The sequence below is a fragment of the Panthera pardus genome, unplaced genomic scaffold (genome assembly GCF_024362965.1).
Source record: "Panthera pardus isolate Hobbes unplaced genomic scaffold, ASM2436296v1 HiC_scaffold_17, whole genome shotgun sequence".
Lineage (NCBI taxonomy): Eukaryota > Metazoa > Chordata > Mammalia > Carnivora > Felidae > Panthera > Panthera pardus.
In genome coordinates this window covers 31,572,592-31,590,490 of record NW_026526732.1, presented here as the reverse complement: position 1 = coordinate 31,590,490, position 17,899 = coordinate 31,572,592, and the positions used below count along the sequence as shown (strand labels likewise).

Here is a 17,899-nt window from a genome sequence, read left to right as displayed (position 1 = left end):
TGGGCAATGTTGGCTGATGAAAAGAGCTTGCGTCCATTGATAGTGCTTTACGTGACTCATCTCATTAAACTACCCTCAATGTCAGGCTCTGTCATGACTCTTCTTCGAAAGAAGAAGATACTGAAGCTGAACTTAGAGATCTCATTCAAGGCCATGACAGCTAGACCTCTGTGCTAGTGGAATGTGAGCTCGTGCCGTCTTCTTCCAGAAACCATGCTGCTAAGTGTATTATCTTACCTGCTTTGATCAATTTAAATGGTTTTCAGACCCTTTGATACATTTGATGTCTTGGAACATGCATTAAAACTCAACTTGATCTCAACTTATTAACGTGAAAAGCAAACATTTTAGATATCTGGGGTCTTGGTGAGAAATAGAAGTTATTCTACCATGGTTACTAATCCACTGCACAACCTTCTTTACTAAATATTTTGAGCAGACAGTCATAAGATAGCAGTATGTATGAAAATTGAATGATAATCCAACAAACTCGATTAAAGAAATATTTACAGATTCCTCATTGTCTGTCAGGAACTTTGCTAAACTAAGGATTAAAAGGTAAATATAATACCATTCCTGTCGTTCCCCCGGTATAAGTTTAATACAAGATTTAGTTTAATATAAGATTGTAAGATGTTACATTGAGTTCTAAAGTTATTTTAAAATGAGCTTTGGACAGTGGCAGCTAATTTATTCCGTGAATACTTGTGAAAAACTGTATTTGAAACGTGGTTTTAGATGTTAGAAACCCACGGTGGGTGGGGTGCCTGGGTGGCTCAGTCAGTTAAGCATTCAACTTCGGCTCAGGTCTTGATCTCACGGTTTGTGGGCTCGAGCCCCACTTTACAAAGCTCTGTGCTGACAGCTCAGAGCTTGGAGCCTGCTTTGGATTCTGTGTCTCCCTCTCTCTCTGCCCCTCCCCCACTTGTGCTCTGTCTCTCTCTGTCTCTCAAAAATAAAATTGAAAATTAAAAAAAAAAAAAAAAACCATGGCGGACAAAATGGGCAAATACTACGATTCCCATGGAGTTTGTATTCTAGTTGGGGTAGACAAAGAGTAAACAACTAAAGTATATTGGATACTAATAAATGCAAGGAGGAAAACCAAATAAAATAGGTGGGGGGAGAGGAAGTTCTGGGGGCAAGGTAGGTGGGTAGGGACGGTTGCAGTTTTGGGAGGGAAGTCGGAGAATCTTACCGAGGAAATAGCATTTCCACAAAGCTTTGAAGGAGGTGAAGGGGCAAGCCTTAGGGCATCTGGGGAAAGTGAGTTTAGTGGAGGAAACAGCTACTGTGAAAACCGTGAGGTGGCCGCATGCCTGGTGTGTTTGAGGGATAGAAAGGAGGCCGGTGTTGATGGCACTGGTGGAGAACACAAGGTGGACATAAAGAGGTCATCAGGATGGAATTGTGAGGTGGAGAGTACAGATTTTGTAGGGGGGTTAGGCCATTTTAAGAACTTGAGCTTTAACCTAAGTGTTGTGTGAAGCAATTGGAAAGTTTGGAGCTTAGGGACGACATGACGTGACTTAAGCTTTTAGAAGATCACCTCGTCTGCTGTACTGAGAATGACAGAACGATGACAAGGGTAGCAGTTGGGTTGTTGTCAGTGTCCAGATGTGAAATGGACAAGACGGCAGTGGGAAGGTGGTGTGAAACGGTTGGGTTCAGGATATGTCTTGAAGGGGGAGTCAGAGGACTCGCTGATGGGTTGGATAGGGGTTGTGAGAGAAAGGAGTCAAAGATGATTTCAAGGTTTGTGTCCTGAGCAACGGGAAGGACGGCTCTGGCATTTGCTGAGATGGGTGGATGTAGAAGGAACAGGCGGAGAGTGGAGACTAAGAGCTCAGTTTTAAATGTGGTAATGGAGACATTGCTGTGTCTTCCCCAATCTGGTTTCATACTCCTCTTTTCTGGTGCATTGGGAACTATACTTTCTAACCTTCTTACATGTAGACAGGACCATATGGCTTGTTTTGGTGAATGAAATGCAAAGGGAAGTGATGTGTGTATCATTTCCAGGTTGAGGCAGTGAGACGCTGCTGTGTGATTCTTTGGTCTGTATGTTCTGCTAGCATGAAGAATGGAGGGGAGGCTTCAGGTAAAGATGGCAGAACCCTAAGATTGAAGGATGTTGCATCGCTGAGACTGCACGGAGAACAGATTTCTGGGAGAGTATTAAGCAACTGAGTTCATAGAGACATATTAAGTTTTACCCGGTATTAGACATATGAGTGGAAATGTTAGGAAGTCAGTTCGATGCAACCATTTGGAACCCGGGAGTGAAGATTGGACTTGAAATATAAATTGGGAACGCTTCAGGAGATGTGTGACATTTAAAGAAGCATTGGTTGAGATCACGAAGAGAGTAAGTCTAGATGGAGACAATGAAAAGGACTGAGTTCTGGGGCGCCCATATCTAGAGGTTAAGGAGACGACAGTTTACGCAAGGTGGTTGTTTGATCCTACTGTTATAATACCTATAAACCCTGTGTTATTCCACACCTGTACGTTGCTACAGCCAGTGACGTTTCTTTTGATGTGCTTGCTTCCAAACTTTCCAACAATCACATATCATATCTGTATTACTAGGTACTGGGTTCACCTCTCTCAAGGAAGAAAGAGCCAGCATACAGCTGAATCGATACTGAGACATCATTCACCTCTTTGCATTTTCTATCCACGTAACGAAGCCATCAATGTCTAGAAATCAGTCAACAAATAATTATTATTTTCTCATTGCTGTGTCTGTAGATACGAGGTTTCTAGACATTCTAAAATTAGCAAAGAATTGACCTACCTCGGGGTTTCTCAGTTCCAGCATTATTGACAATTTGGGCCAGATGGTTCTATGCACTGGGGGGGGGGGGGGGGGGGGGGGGTCAGGGTTGAGGACTGCCTTGTGCAGTGTATGATGTGTAGAAGCATTTCTGGTATCTGCCCACTAGATGTCAGTAGCACCCACTTCCCTCCCGTACTTTCTCTCTTCAGTGACAATCAAAAATGGCCATGGATGTGGATAAATGTCTTCTGAGTGGAGGCGAAAACCGCTGATCTTTGTTATGTCTCCTTTCAGTGAGTCACTTGCTTATGTATTGGTTTCCTGCAGAATACCGGAGAAAGTTTATCTGAACATTCACAGTAGTATGCTATACTAAATTAGAGGGAACTGGGACAAAAAGGCAAACACATGGTCCTATAGAATTTAGGCAAGAAAGCAACATAACATTGCCAAGTTTGCCAAGTTAACAGTGGAAAATAATAAGTACTATGCTATCATCAGGGCAAGTCTGGTTAAGAAAGGTGAAAAGAGGAATTATCCATAGGCTAAGTCACGTGTTAACTGGGTCTTAAAGGACAATATAATCGTACAGACACGAGAAGACCTATCCTGGCCTGGCAAATTGCAGGAATGAAGATTCGGAAGTGCAAAGTATAAGACAATAAGGTCTTTCCCAAAACAGTGGATGCATTGGAATGTCTGAATCGGCAACTCTGTGGGGACGGAGGTGGAGAGCGGTGGGAGATCTAGCTGAGAAATCCCGAGAGCAGACTGAAAAAAGATCTCTGAGGTCAAGCTTAGAGATTCACATGTTGCCTGATGTCCAGCGTGATGCTTGTCACTACATGCAGTGTAGAGACGTGGACGATACTACCCTGTCTTTTGGGACTTTTATCTTGGACATAATGGAAAGCGACATAATTTTTGAGCAATAGACTAGTATTTTTTAAATGATGTTTTGGGAAAATCAACCAGATGGTGGGAAGGTCAGCGAAGGTGTGAAACTGGGCATGGAAGATGGCTTGCGGGATCTGGAAGCAGTTTGTGGGTGAGCTGAAAAGGGCCTAAACAGGGAGGCAAGCTTTTTTTTGTAAAAGGCAGGACAGGAAATAATTTGGGGACTTCTGGCCATCCAGTCTCTGTACAACTACTTACCTCTGCCGGTGGAGTGTGGGGGTAGCCGTAAACGATGCATACACGAATGGTCATGGCTGTGTTCTAATAAAGCTTTATTTACATAAACATGTGGCAGGCCATACTTGGCCAGCTCCCAGTGCAAACTCGTGATGTGTCACTGGAAAGAAATCAAGGAAAGAATCAAGGAAAAGAACTTGAGAAGAAAGCTTTGCTGAGCTTGGTAACCAGCCAAACAGAGATACTAAGAGGAAGGGTGAGTGGTAGATGTGGAGAAGAAAAGAGCAAAGATTATCCCGGAACTTCAAGTTTAGGAGGTACGAGTAAGACGGTCGAGGAGCAGGTGTCAGCGACGTAAGGAAAGCGAAAGATGTGTTTGAATTTAGAACTGTAGACAACATGTCAAATAGCGACTGGTGAAGCTCTGTTGTGCCACGGAGGTGATGTCCAGGCTGGCCCTGTAGAGCGGAACAGTATTTTCCTTGGGGTGCTGTTATAAGGAGAAATGATGTGTGGAAAAAGGGCAAAAGCATGAGGATAAACCTGGGAGAATACCACGTTTGCAAAGTGGAAGGAGGAAAATGGGTCAAAAGAGACAGGGAAACAGAAGGAAGATTGGGGTAATACCGTCTTCAGAGCTACGGACCAAGACAGCTTTCAGGAGGAATTGGGCCATCACTGTCTGACGTTTCAAATGGTCAAGCAGAATGGTGACTGAGAAAAAGGCTGTCTCGGGTGATTAGGAGGTCATTGGTGGCCCTTTGGAATACAGCCTCATTTGAGTTGTGGGAAGAAGAGACATCTCAGAGGCTCAGCACAGAGAAGGGAAAGTAAGAGGGAGCTTGTGTGTTTAAAGAGAAACAGAACAGTAATTGAAGGGAGCACCTTTTTCAAACAAGAGGAGGCTTGTGTATGGTTGATGACAGGAGAGTAGGACACAGTGGGCTCAAGTTGGTGCAGAAGGGATAATGGGGCTCAGTGGAGGCCAGAAGAGGAAGACAGTGTTGGGATGAGGGAAGGATAGCACCCTCTGCCCCTGAAAATGCTAGGGAATGTCCGTAGTTTTAAATATTCTAAGGTGCTCCTCTTTGATGGCATTCATTTTTTTAGTAACATAGGAGGGAAGTACATTTGTTCACACAAGATCAGGAAGTGGATGGGAGCATGGTAGGATTAAATACTTACGTGGTATAAAGAAGATTAGTAGCAACTATTACCTTAAAAACTGGTAGGTGATCTCCTAGAACTCAACACGTGGATGATTGAGAGATATTTTCAGTGTTCCTTTAGCAGAGTAGGTCTCATTGAATAGGACTTAAGACGGTGTGTTCGCATTGAATGTTTATGTATTTATTTTTTTTACATTGAAACCATTAAAAAGACACGAGAAAATAAACACTTTTGTGGTTGAGCCTGTCATCTTTGGAAGAAACTGCTTGCCGTGTTTTCTTTGGGTATCAGTATGTCTGACAAAAAGAAGAGCCTATTTACTTAGATGTGATTGTGTCAAATTTGACGGTAGAGTCAGACTGAAAAATACTCCTCTCAAGTACATGAAATTCTGTCGTCTCACAGCTTCTTGGGTTGAGGATTGATTTCTCTGTCCAGACTCTTTTAGAATGTAAATACCCCTATAAGAGTAAATATGTTAAGTTCACATTAACTCCCTTGGCAGGAACCAGGATGGCAGGATGGAAGGTTGGCAAAAACAACAAACCAGAGTTTAAAAAGAGGAGACAAACACTGCCTGCTTACTTTGCTTGCCTTTCATTATTTTGCCCAATGCGCTATAGATGATGCACGTGGCCGGTGGATTATCACTTGATCGTGAACCCCAGAGCCTCATTGCTAACACTTATGTTGCCCTTGCTTGGGCTTTCTAAGTGCTTTATGTATATTAATTCAGTCAATTCTCATGGCTGGATGAAGCGGAGCTATTGTTATCTGCCAGTTTATAGGGAAGGGGTGACTCAGCCAGCAGGTCGGGGAGCCGGATTATAAGTGGGCAGTCTGGCTTCTGAGGCCACAATATTAACCGTGAGGTGTGTCTGCCGAGAAAATGCCCTGTGCTTTTTAGTCGTCCACCCTGACTCATGCCTACAGCAGCAACAACAAAATTTTGAAATTTTAAGTTTTCATACATAAGAAGAACAAAATTTGATCTGTGTCCATTTCTTTTTTTTTTTAACAAATAAACAAATATTTATTTATTTATTTAGGGACACAGAGATAGAGAGAGAGAGAGAGAGAGAGAGAGAGAGAGAGAGAGAATGAATCCCAAGCAGGCTCCACACTGTCAGCACAAAGCCCGATGTGGGGCTTGATCCCACGACCCTGGGATCTTGACCTAAGCCAAAATCAAGAGTCAGATGCTTGACTGATGGAGCCACCCAGGCACCCCCATTTTTTTTCTACTAACATTTTCTTTAATTCACAGATCTGTCACACAAGAAATAATATGAAGGGGTAGACTGAAGATGATAAAATAGTATTTATTTTTCAATCTACTGATTTAAAAAAGGGGCTTATAACAACCTTGTATGGTGACAGATGGCAGCTAGATTTATTGTCATGACTATCTCCTGATGTGTATAAATGTCAAATCACTGTGTTGTATACCTGAAATGAATATAATATTACAGGTTAATTATTCTTCAATTAAAAAAAAAATGGCTTAGGTTGATTTGGAGTCTCTGCTGGCTTTTCTACGCCAGGACCTGTAGGAGGATTCAAAAACATACTCACATTTCTTTCGCATTAAATGTCATACCCACTTTTTTGTCTTTTCACATTGCCATTACCAGAGGGCCTGTTCTACAGGTGGTGCAACCTTTAGAGGTTACCCTTTCCAGAGCCTTTATTTTTACAGATGCAAAAATGGAGGCTCAGAAGCTCGAGTACCTTATCAAGCTAAGGCCATTCCAACAGCCCTGTGTTTCGAAATGACAACTTCTGATTTGTCTCAACCTCCACACTCACATTTGAATACTTTTGCATACAGCTTTTAACGCATTGGAATTAAAGTCTACCCCCCTGAAAACTGCGACAATTCAGTTGAGGAAACAGTCGCCTTTCTTTGAGCTTGTGTTAAAGTTGGTAGATCGGGGTCATTTAAGAAAGCTCAAGCAAAGGTGTGAAACCTTTTATTTTACGTGTTTGTTTTTCTCGTGGTTATTATTTACTGCTCAATCAGCATTAACAGAAGAAAAATAATTTGGCCGCGAAGTTACTTTAGTATAGGATTTCAAAGGACCTTATTAGAGAGAGATGTAATTTCATCCTCTTGGCCTTTTATATAACAGAGTGCATATTTGGGTTACTTCATTCTGACCCAGAATTCAACCATAGATTTAAGTGGTGCACAGGAAGTTAAAATCTTCATTCGACAAAGGTTGAAAAATATATTATGGTTGTTTTCATATTGCTAAGGATGTCTTCATACTTTATAGTTTTGTGCTCTTATTTTAGCTAAATCTTGTCTGAACAGCACCTGCGTCAAAATTTTCTCATTTCACAAATCTCGTAAAGTCTAGGTATTTGATGACTACCATTTTATAGAATCAGTGGTTTTCAAATGCGTAACTTTGACACGTTGATACACATTGTATCATTATATGTTTTGGTATGTCGCTTAACACTGTGGAGCCGTGGTTTAGTTACGATATTCCGTAACGAGAACGATAGACTGAATGTCACGGGTTGAAACAGTGATTCAAATATCAATATTAAGGAAAGTAAGCCAGAAAGTCCATAAAGTAAATAAAAAATGTAAAGAAAGAAAGCAAAAGGCTTTTACAACTTGCGTTTTGAGAGCGTTTGCGTAAGAGAAAGAGACAAATAATGTCAGGGTGCTACTAACTCTGTGTGGCAGTGCCTGTGTATCTTCCGTGAGACTCTTCCCATCGCCCCAAGACTGATTGCTCCCCCTTTTCTTCAGTACTCCATTTTGCATAATAAGATCCACACTGATCCATGTTTGGGGTGATGGTTTCCATCCTCACTAGGGAGATTGTGGACTTCTCGTTTCTTTTCCATGAAATAAAGTTTTCATTGGCTGGGATCCCAGCTAGACTGATGTTTTTTCTCCCCTCATTTTGTTTGTTTGTTTAATATCTTAGATTTTGAAAGTCATTCAAAATTAAAGAACTTGCATATTATCCGAAGAAAATAAGTTGTGATTTGAATCCCTTTGTGAAAACTCAGAAGAGGTGTTTAATGTTTAAGTAACTTGTTATGGGTGGTTCGAGGTCTTTCTAAGAAGTGCTTGTCTGCTGAAGATTTGTATGGTACTTACGGTAAGGGTGTTTGTTTACTCTGTGGGCGATTCAGACCCGTTCTATTGTGCCTGAGTTACTATGCAGAAGTAAGTCAGGAATCATTAATGATAATTTCAGGTTATGCATAATTATTTTAGAATGTTGAATGAATTCGCTAATCTTTGATGCAGTAAACCTTATGCTGAGCGTTTCTGGTCTAATAGGTTTAATATTTTAAGGCTCCATTGATTTTTTTCCTTTTGTTTATTTAATTGTTTATTGCACTGTCATTGGAATTGTATGTACATTATTTTCACTCTTGAGCCCTTAATGTCAAGCCCGAGGAATTTAAAGGAATTAATTGAAGGACTTCAGGATATCGGTGTTCCTTACATGAATATGGATTGAATGTTAATGTCGGATCTTAGGCTGGAAGTTGCTTTGCTGTTAGATTCTATTAGATTGAGTGTACCAACCCTTTATGCAAGGAATTGGGAGGGAAATGAACTCCAAGCGCTTGGTTTTCTCTGTCTTTGGGACAAGTAAAAAATTGACGAATTGAGAGAAAAGGAAAATTTTTGCGTTGCTAAAATTTTTTTAGACCTCGCAACGTTCTTTTAAAAAACATCCTTTGATGTCTTGGGTGTAGAGTAAAAAGCCCTGAGGAGTTTAAGTATATTTATTTAAATAGTTTTGCCCTTTTTCTAAATGTTGCCCCTTTGGCAGATTTTTTTTTTTTTTTTGCTCGTTAAAGCTTCAATAGACTGAAGAGACGAAATTGTCCAACTCTCTTGTTTCATGGATGTAATCAGAGTAAACTATGGACAAGCGACCTTAAAGAGGTGCTCAGGATCCCATAGCTGGTAGGTGGTAGAATGATGATTCAGGCTGGGTTTTTGAGGCCCAGGCTGTGTTCTTCATAATCACAGCATACTTGCTTTTTCATGCCCTAGAGCTTTCAGCTACAGCTTAGTTGAAGTTTTGAGTGCAGGAAACCTTTATTGATGATTTTTTTTTTCCCCGAAGTCGTGCAGGAGAAACTTTCACTAAAAATTTCAGACTGATTTGACTCCACATGAATCCCCGCCGTATTCAACCTCCAGTATTTTCGAATAGAAAACGGTTAGCCAGGATATCTCATTCTCCATAAAATATGTCTGTGGCTTCTTATACCAAACCCAGCCCTAGTGCCCTACTGCCCAGAGAATGCGAGCTAATTTTAATTGTTTCAGAAGAAAAGTCATTAGAAAATGTCATTAGGAAAAACTGAAATGGTGTTAAGAAAGGATCCAAGCATTGCAATGCAAGTTGATAGTTCTCACTCTGTATTGTCCACATCAAGAACTGTTTGATTAGGCATGCTTTCCTCTCCTTTTTTCTTCCCTTAAGATTCAGAACTCATTATGTGCTCAGTGGTAGCAGTCGGTTTTAAATGCTGTATTCTGGCTCACTTCGCAATTACCAACATCTATGCACACTCTCTCTTTTTCTTTCAGTTTGGGTTAGGTGATGTACCCTTAATTTAAAGCATATTGTATCATAAACCCCCAGAAATGCTTGTTTTGAGACAAGGGAGACTGTGAATAAATAAACATTCATGTTCATTCTTCTTCGGTAGAATATGAAGCAGAGAGAGTTAAGTAATATAAAAGGGCTATTCAGGATTTCTATTTAAATTACTAGCCAACAATTGTAGAAGACATTTTCAGTTGCATACTAGTCATTTACCTCTTTTCTGTTTTGTTAACAGAATCCTGATTTTGTTGGGGGCCACTTACTGTCCTAAATGTCTAATTGGTTGAAGCCAGATTTATGGTAACTTTAGACTTCTTTGACAGTGATTGGTCTGCTATTGGGCAAGTGACCCAAGGGACTTCTGGGAAAGATCTTGTTTCATCTAAATAGAGAGCCACAGGAAGGAGGACTCCTTTCTCATCCTGCGTTGCTTACTGCTCTGGAGGCTGTAGCAGGAGAATGTGATGCGTTAGCCATTCTCTGACAATGAGGTGATAAGCCTAAGAATGAAAAGCCAAAATGCTAAAGATGGCCAAGCAGAAGGACAGAGAGAACTTACATCCTTGAGGAAATCATTGAGCTGCCAAGCCTGACACATCCTCCTTCCAGACTGCTTGCTTGTGAGATAATTATTTTTCTGAACTGAGTTATCCGGTTGTGTTTGTTAAGCCTTGTGTGTGGGTTCAGTCCCTGGTGGAAAGGAAAGAAAATATAGAAGTTTTAGTTCCTGACCTGAAGGATCACATAATCTCATGCTTCTCAAGACTGATTTTTTAAGTAAGATAAGAATCCTTCTGAAACTAGAGATTGCCTTATTTGTTTTAATTTTTAAGTTTTTATTGAGGAGTGATTTATATATAGCAAACTCTGTGTGTGTGTGTGTGTGTGTGTGTGTGTGTGTGTGTGTGTGTGTGTGTGTATGTGTGTGTGTATGCTCTGGATGCAAATCGTTTATCCAATATATACAGATATTTTCTCCCAGTCTAAGTCCTGCATTTTCATGGTCTTAGTAGTTTATTAATTAAAAAAAAAGAAGAAAAAAATGAACTTTTTATTGACGTTACATTGAATCTATATATCAGTTGAGGACAATTGACATCTTAACAGTGAATGTTGAATCTTCTGACCCACATATATGTCTTCTTAACTGCTCTCAACAGTGTCTTAGAGCTTTCAGCATACAGGTCCTGCACAGCTAGTCAGATTCATGCCTTAGTCTTTCATATTTTTGGTGCTACTGTGAAAGTTTTTCATTTCCCTTTTCTGACTGTTCATCCCTTATATATGGGAATAAGTTGATATTTGTATATTCATCTTTCATTTTGCAACCTTGCCAAGTAATTATTAGTTCGAATGTATTTGGTTTTCTGTGTAGACGGTCATATTATCTGTGCATAGTTTTACTTTTTTATTGATTCTGAAAAAATCATGCACATTTTGCATTCTCCTCTGTAATATATCTTTATATGTTAAAATACAAAGTAAATTAAAAAAAAAAAAAACTTAATAGTTAAATACTCCCTTGAGCACTGCACTTCCCCTAACCCTCAATATGTATGAAACTCATGGTCCAGAAAGAGGTGCTGTATTTAATCCTCTGACTTTTGAGCGTGTTTCTTAAACCCTAATCTAAACCCTAATGAAATATGAGTCACTTATAAAATAGATCCTAAAAATGCAAAGTGATGTAAAAACAAGTGCAGGTTGTAGAACACCATATTGAGTTATATTGCGGGCTATGTGTTAATTTGTTTATCTTAGGCCTCCACACCCAGATTGTAAATTTCTTCAAGGCAGTACTGTGTTTTACTCTTCATTTTATCTACCGCAGCCTGTAGGACAGTGCCTTACATAGAATTTATAGAAGGACTTTCACAAGTGCTTCCTCAACTTGCATACGTAGAGATTACTGGAAATAAGTAAGAAAGTGATTATACCTAAGTGGTTAGGTTAGAAACCAGGTTAGAAGAAATAAAAGTGTATGTGAGTTGGGGGTCATGGTTGCATTGAAAAACAAAATGCTTATGAAATAGAATTAAACCATATGTCCATTATGATGGAGAAGTGATACAGACTGGTGTTTCTCATGTTGGGATCTGTATACCCAGGGGTCTGTCGATATATTTCTTGAGGAAGTGGGGCTCAAGTGCTTTATAAAACTACTAAAGTATTATATATGTGAGCAAACAAGTCCTATGCACATTTTTGGGTCGTGTAAATGACCCATGACCTTATAAACAAGTACCTCTTATGAGATTTTAGTACTGTGGTTTGCATTTTAAATTATATTTTATTGTCACCAACTGATCACACAAGTGTCAACATTTATCTGGTTAACCTAATTACTTACTATTTCTCAAGTCAGACTCTGCAGGTCATATTCTTACAGATCTTCGAGTCCGAGAAACATAGATCCAGGCCAGTGAGCCGGAATAGGGTGGATGAGACAACAGTGTGGTACCCCCGATGTTTATAGCCTCTGTACCTTCTGTTCTCCTAAATCTTCCAGCTTTCCAAGATCAGCAGGTAGGAGCTGCTGTTCTCATGAGTCAGTCCACACGGCTGCCTGCTTCTCTGCTCTTCTTTGGCTCATAGACCAGGAGGGCACTGTCCTCTCCCCACACTGCTTTGTCTCACACTGCCCACAGCCTTTTTGAGTTACTGCTGCCCTATTCCATGAACATAAGGCAGTTAGTTACGAGCTTCTGGAGGAGGTTTTAGAGTGAGTACAGTGAAATAAGTATAAGAAAGAACTTGGGACTTTCACACAGCATAGTTTATAGGAATTCCTTGGTCATCATGGGTCACTGGTCACCTATCCCTGGAGGTCTCTGTCTTGCTATAGAGTCTCATGGCCTCTCTCTTACCTCTTTTGCATCTCCACATCTTCTCTCGGTATTCTGAATTTCTCTATGTCCTCAGTATCAAGTTCTCTCACTTTGTTTTGCAGAAATTCAGTTCCGTCTTTGTCATGGCCTCACCTTGCAACCTGTGACCAGAGAACTATGCTACTATTTTTTTAATCCAAAAATCCATTAAAAAATATCAAGGTTTTTGTTTATTTTAAAAATATTTACCCCAAAGTGGAATACAGTTATTTTTTGTGAGGCCATATCACCTGTAGCGCTATTTTTTTTCTCTTTACAGCCCATACGCAAATGTGCATATTGTCTTAGTAGAGTATATATAATATACATTATATATGTTGCATTTCATAAACTGTTTTCCAGTTTTATATGTAAAATACTTGGGAAAGAGGTACATTTTCTGTTACCAAGAATCTCTCAGAAAATACTTGATGATGGAATACTATGGTTATAATTCACAAAAGACCAAGAAAAGGCAACACAGCGTTTTAGGAAGGATGCTGACTTAGGGGCAGAAAAATGGTTTCCAGCTCCCATCTCAATGTTCTAGTTACCTGTCACTTTGCCTGTAGCAACTTCACTGCCTTGAACCTCTTTCCTCACCTGTAACTTTCATCCTTGCCTGCCCCGGGGGATGGGAAGGGGGCAGAGTGAGCCTGTGCTTTCTAAACCCTAAACTTTTATATCAACACAACTGTTTTGTATTTTTGTAGGGATCATCCTTGTCATCATCATCATCTCAACTAGAAAGGTCTTTTTTCCCTGTAGAATATTCACCGGCAGACTATTCACAAGCTAATCCTTGCAGGTGATTTGCATGTACTCAAATTAACAATGTGGGACTCGCTTAATCCACTAGAGAGTAAGAAGAAGGATATTCTCGGTCACTTGCATTTTATATTGTCATTTAACGTTGAAATAAACTCCCTAATATTAAGAAAGAGGTCAATATTACCATTTAAAAAGGACTACTCCACATTGCATTGGTTACACATTTCTTAACTTTCTCACTCATTTGAGTATCCAGAGTAGTTTGTGTGTGTGTGTGTGTGTGTGTTTTTCCTGCTCTCCTGTAGTATAGCTAGACTCTGAAACAGTATGGGTAAACATTTATCACCCCCTGCAAGACAGTAAGTATTATTCTAAATACATTTAAAGGTTTTAATGGTTTCAAAGTTAATATTTTAACTTTTCTGTTTTATTAAGACTTATTTTTTGAGTAGTTTCAGGTTCACAGCAAAACTGAGGGGAGGGTGCAGAGATTTTCCACATACCTCCTACCCTGGCATGTGCATAGCCTCCCGCGTCATCAGCACCCCTCACGAGATGGTACATTTATTACAATTGATGAACCCACATTGGCACATCATAATTACCCAAAGTCCATAGTTTTGGGTGATTAGGGTTTGCTGTTGGTGTTGTGCATTCTGTGGTTTTGGACTAAATGTATAATGACATGTATCCTTTATAACATCATACAGAGTATTTTCACTGCCCTAGAAGTTCTCTGTGCCCCACCCCCTGCTCCCAACCCCTGGCAACCACTGATCTTTTTACTATTGCCATAATTTTGTATTTTCCAGAATGTCATATGATTGGAATCACATAGTGTACAGCCTTTACAGATTGGCTTCTTTCACTTAGTAAGTGCATTTAAGGTTCCTGCATGTGTTTTCATGGCTTGACAGCTCATTTCTTTTTGGCCCTGAATTGTATTTCATTGTTTGGTTGTACCACAGTATACTTATCCATTCACATATTGAAGGGCATCTTGGTTGCCTCCAAATTTTGGTGATTATGAACAAAGCGGCTGTAAACATCTAAATGTAGGTTTTTGTGTGAACATAAATTTTCACCTCCTTTGGGAAAATGCCAAGGGGCACGACTGCTGGAATGCGTGGTAAGAATATGTTTAGTTTTGTAAAAGACGCCATACTGTCTTCCAAAATGGCTGTTACCATTTTGCCTTCTCACTCACAGTGCCCGAGGAAGTCCCTGTTGTTTCACAGCCTCACCAGCACTTGGTGTTGTAAGTGTTCCAGTTTCTGGCCATTCTGATAGGTGTGCGGTGGCATCTCATTGTTTTAACTTCCATTTCCCTGATGATCTATCCTTATTTGACATCTGTATTGCTTCTTTGGTAAGGTGTCTATTAAGTTTTTGGTCTATTAATCTACTTGTTGGTTTCCTTATGAAGTTAGAGTTAGTATTTTAAGTTGTGATATGCTATGTATGGAAAACACAAACACAAACTTGTTTGTGATCAATATAGTTTTTTTTCCAAGTTATACAAAATCAATGTGTCACATGACATCTGAATTTCTAAAGAGTTCTTTATATGATCAGCTCTTCATGTTTATGAAAGATTATATATAGAATGTTTATAGACGATTCTATAGAATCTCATCTGATTATATATACAGATGCTCCCCTAGAGTGGTAATATATGGAATCACTGATTAATACTGGGACTCTGAACTCACTTAGACAAAACCAGCTTTGATGCTGTATTCAAATAGCTTCATTTAGCCTCACCAGGGCAACTAGCTTTCTCATGCAGTATTCTAGGGCTTTGCATTGAGATTTGGTTTGATTGTTACAGAGAGAGGTACAGTAAGAAGATGTCTCTGGGATGCCTGGGTGCCTTAGTACGTTGAGAGTCCAACTTCATTTCAGGTCATGATCTTGCAGTTTGTGAGTTGGAGCCCCATGTCGGGATCTGTGCTGACAGCACAGAGCCTGGAGCCTGCTTTGGATTCCGTGTCCCCCTTTCTCTGCCCCTTGCCCAGTCACACTCTGTATCTCTCTCTCTCAGAAAAGTAAATAAACATTAAAAACTTTTTAAAAATATGTCTCCAAAAGTTAAAAAAAATAATAGTGATACCTATTGCTTAGTGATACTTAATTGCTTATTATTTACTAATTATAAAGCACAGTGATTTATATGTGATACATAATTTTTCATACATATTAAATATATGTCTGTACATTCAGTTTTTATCCTTGCAAAAATTGCAGTTAGAATTTAGGTTATTTACATTCCCTTTTAAAGGTGGGACAATGGAGTCTTAGCAAGGTTAAGATTTTGCCTAAATTCACATGGCAAGTGGTGAAGACAGGATCCAAATCCAGGTCAGCCTGAACCTACGGTTTTTGTTCGTTCTGCTATATTATATTTATCATTTATTGATGAATTTATTAACTCAATACTAATTGAATACTTACTAGGTGTTAGGCACTGTTAGAAATACTGAAAATACTCCAGTGGAAAAAATACACCTCAAATTCTTGCTTTCAAATATTTTATATTCTAGTGAAGACAAGAAACAAAATACGTACATATGTCCTATAGTGGTGAGTGCTATGGAAAAAAGGCAAGGATGTATAATAGGATAGAAAGTGATGAAAGAGGGGTGCATACATTTTTCCCTAGGTTGATGGCCAAAGAAGGCACCTTTTGTAAAACTGACATTTGAGCAGAGGTCTAAAGGAAGTGAAAGTGTGAGCCATGGGAGTATATGCTAGAATGGCCTTCAGACTGAGGGAACAGCACGTGTAGTGCTCTGAAGATGGGGATTTGCATGATGATAGAACAAAAATGAGGCCATTGTGCCTGAAGCAGAATGAGTGCAGGGGAGAAGGTCAGATGTGGTATCAGAGAGTTGGTATGGGGCCAGAAACCTGTAGGTCATGGTCATAACTTTGGCTGTATTCTGAGGAAGATGAGGAGTCATTGGAAAGATTGGAGCATGTGTTTTTGACATGGTGCGACTTGTATTTTAGATGGAAAAGAGACCGTAGGGCAACAGGGAAGGATCTGGGGAACAAGTTATGGAGGTGATTGCAGTGGTTCAGACAGGAGGTGATGGTGGCTTGGACTGGGGGAATAACTGGAAGTGATGAGAAGTAGTAGGATGCTGAAATTATTTCAAACATAGAGCCCACAAGATAAGCTAACAGATAGGATGTGGGGTGGGAGGAAAAGAGAGGGTCGGTGAGGACAAGTTTTTGACCCTAAGCACTAAAATAAGAATATGCTCAAGAGGAAAGATTCGGGAAGAAATCAGGAGTCCACTGTTTATATGATGCTGGGTAGGGACTTTTTTTTCTCCCCTAAGTGGCTAACCATTCTCAGCACATTTATTGGCCTTCCTTCTTTTTCACTTATTATAGGACATATATCCATTTATGTCCATTAAGACATACATAGATGTAATTATGTTGTTCAGAACTCCCATATTCCTGATTTTTATTGATTAACCTATCAATTTTGGGGCAGGATGGTGTGTATGTGAGTTACTGACTGTTAATTACCGAGATAAGTGTGTTTAAAATCTCAGTGTGATGGTGGATTTATCAGTTTATCTTAAAATTCTACTTTGGCTCTATACATGTTAAAGTTAGTTTACTGGGTCCATGAATATTTGTTGTTAATTCTTCCCGGTGAATTAACTTTCATCAGTATATGTTAATGTCCTTATCAAATGCCTTTTGCTCTAAGGTCTATTTGGTTTTATTAATCTAGCTACAATCATCTTTCTCTTGGTTAGCGTTTGTGTTCTTGTTTCTGAGTTCATGTTGTTTTAAACTTTATCTGTGGGAATCCTGTGGGACCTGGATTTAAAATATATTGCTTCACAGAATTAGAATTTGCTCTTGCCAGATGCATAGAAACCCTATCATCTGAGGTTAATTTAAACTAAATTTTGATTTAGGCTTTTTTGGCGACTGATGTAGTTTGAATTTTTATTCTCAAGTTGAGTGATTATGAGCTTGTAGTTAGGAATTCTTAGGGAAGTGCTATCTTATTTTCCCATCTGGGTCAAGGTCAGGCCAGGTGCAAGGCCCCATCATTGCCCTCTGCAAGGTGGGGTTTTCCTACTACATCACTGAGGGTACAGCTATTCAAGGATCCCATCCTGATGTGAATGCCCCAGATCTTAATATTTCATTCTGTTTGGACTCCTTGCTTTGCCTCATTAAAACCCAAGTTTGAGTCCACTGGGAATTGGCTGATTCCAAGACAAACCCCAGTCTGTGCTCATTAACTCAGCCACATTTTCCAGTCTTCATTTTCATCCTCTGAGGAATTCCCTTACTTTCCTGTCATCCCAGCCATGTCTCAAAAGATAATTTTTGATACAGCATTTTTACATCTGCCTTACCGGGAAGGGTTTCTCTAAACATCTAGTCCATAGACGTTCTTGTTGGCACGTCAAGTTGTGAACACGTGAGGACTGAGGCCAAGCCCAGCACTGTGGTGTCTGTTCCCCAGCCTTATGGGGCAAACACCTTCAGACTGCATGAAGATCCCCTTCTCCAACAACCTTTCAGTGGGTGGGGGT

General features: G+C 39.8%; 1 protein-coding gene across 14 annotated transcripts in view; it reads left to right on the top strand.

Annotated features, from left to right (window-relative positions):
• The window catches only part of EYA4 (EYA transcriptional coactivator and phosphatase 4), a 276,080-nt gene that overhangs the window by 36,292 nt on the left and 221,889 nt on the right, over positions 1-17,899 (top strand). Inside the window, exon 1 of one of the 14 annotated variants that reach the window (XM_053904479.1) lies at positions 10,133-10,307. The exons of the other annotated variants lie outside the window; for them this stretch is intronic. The gene's annotated coding sequence lies outside the window, so the exon portion shown is untranslated. Of the gene's footprint in view, positions 1-10,132; positions 10,308-17,899 lie in introns of those variants that run through there. 14 annotated transcript variants of the gene reach the window in all.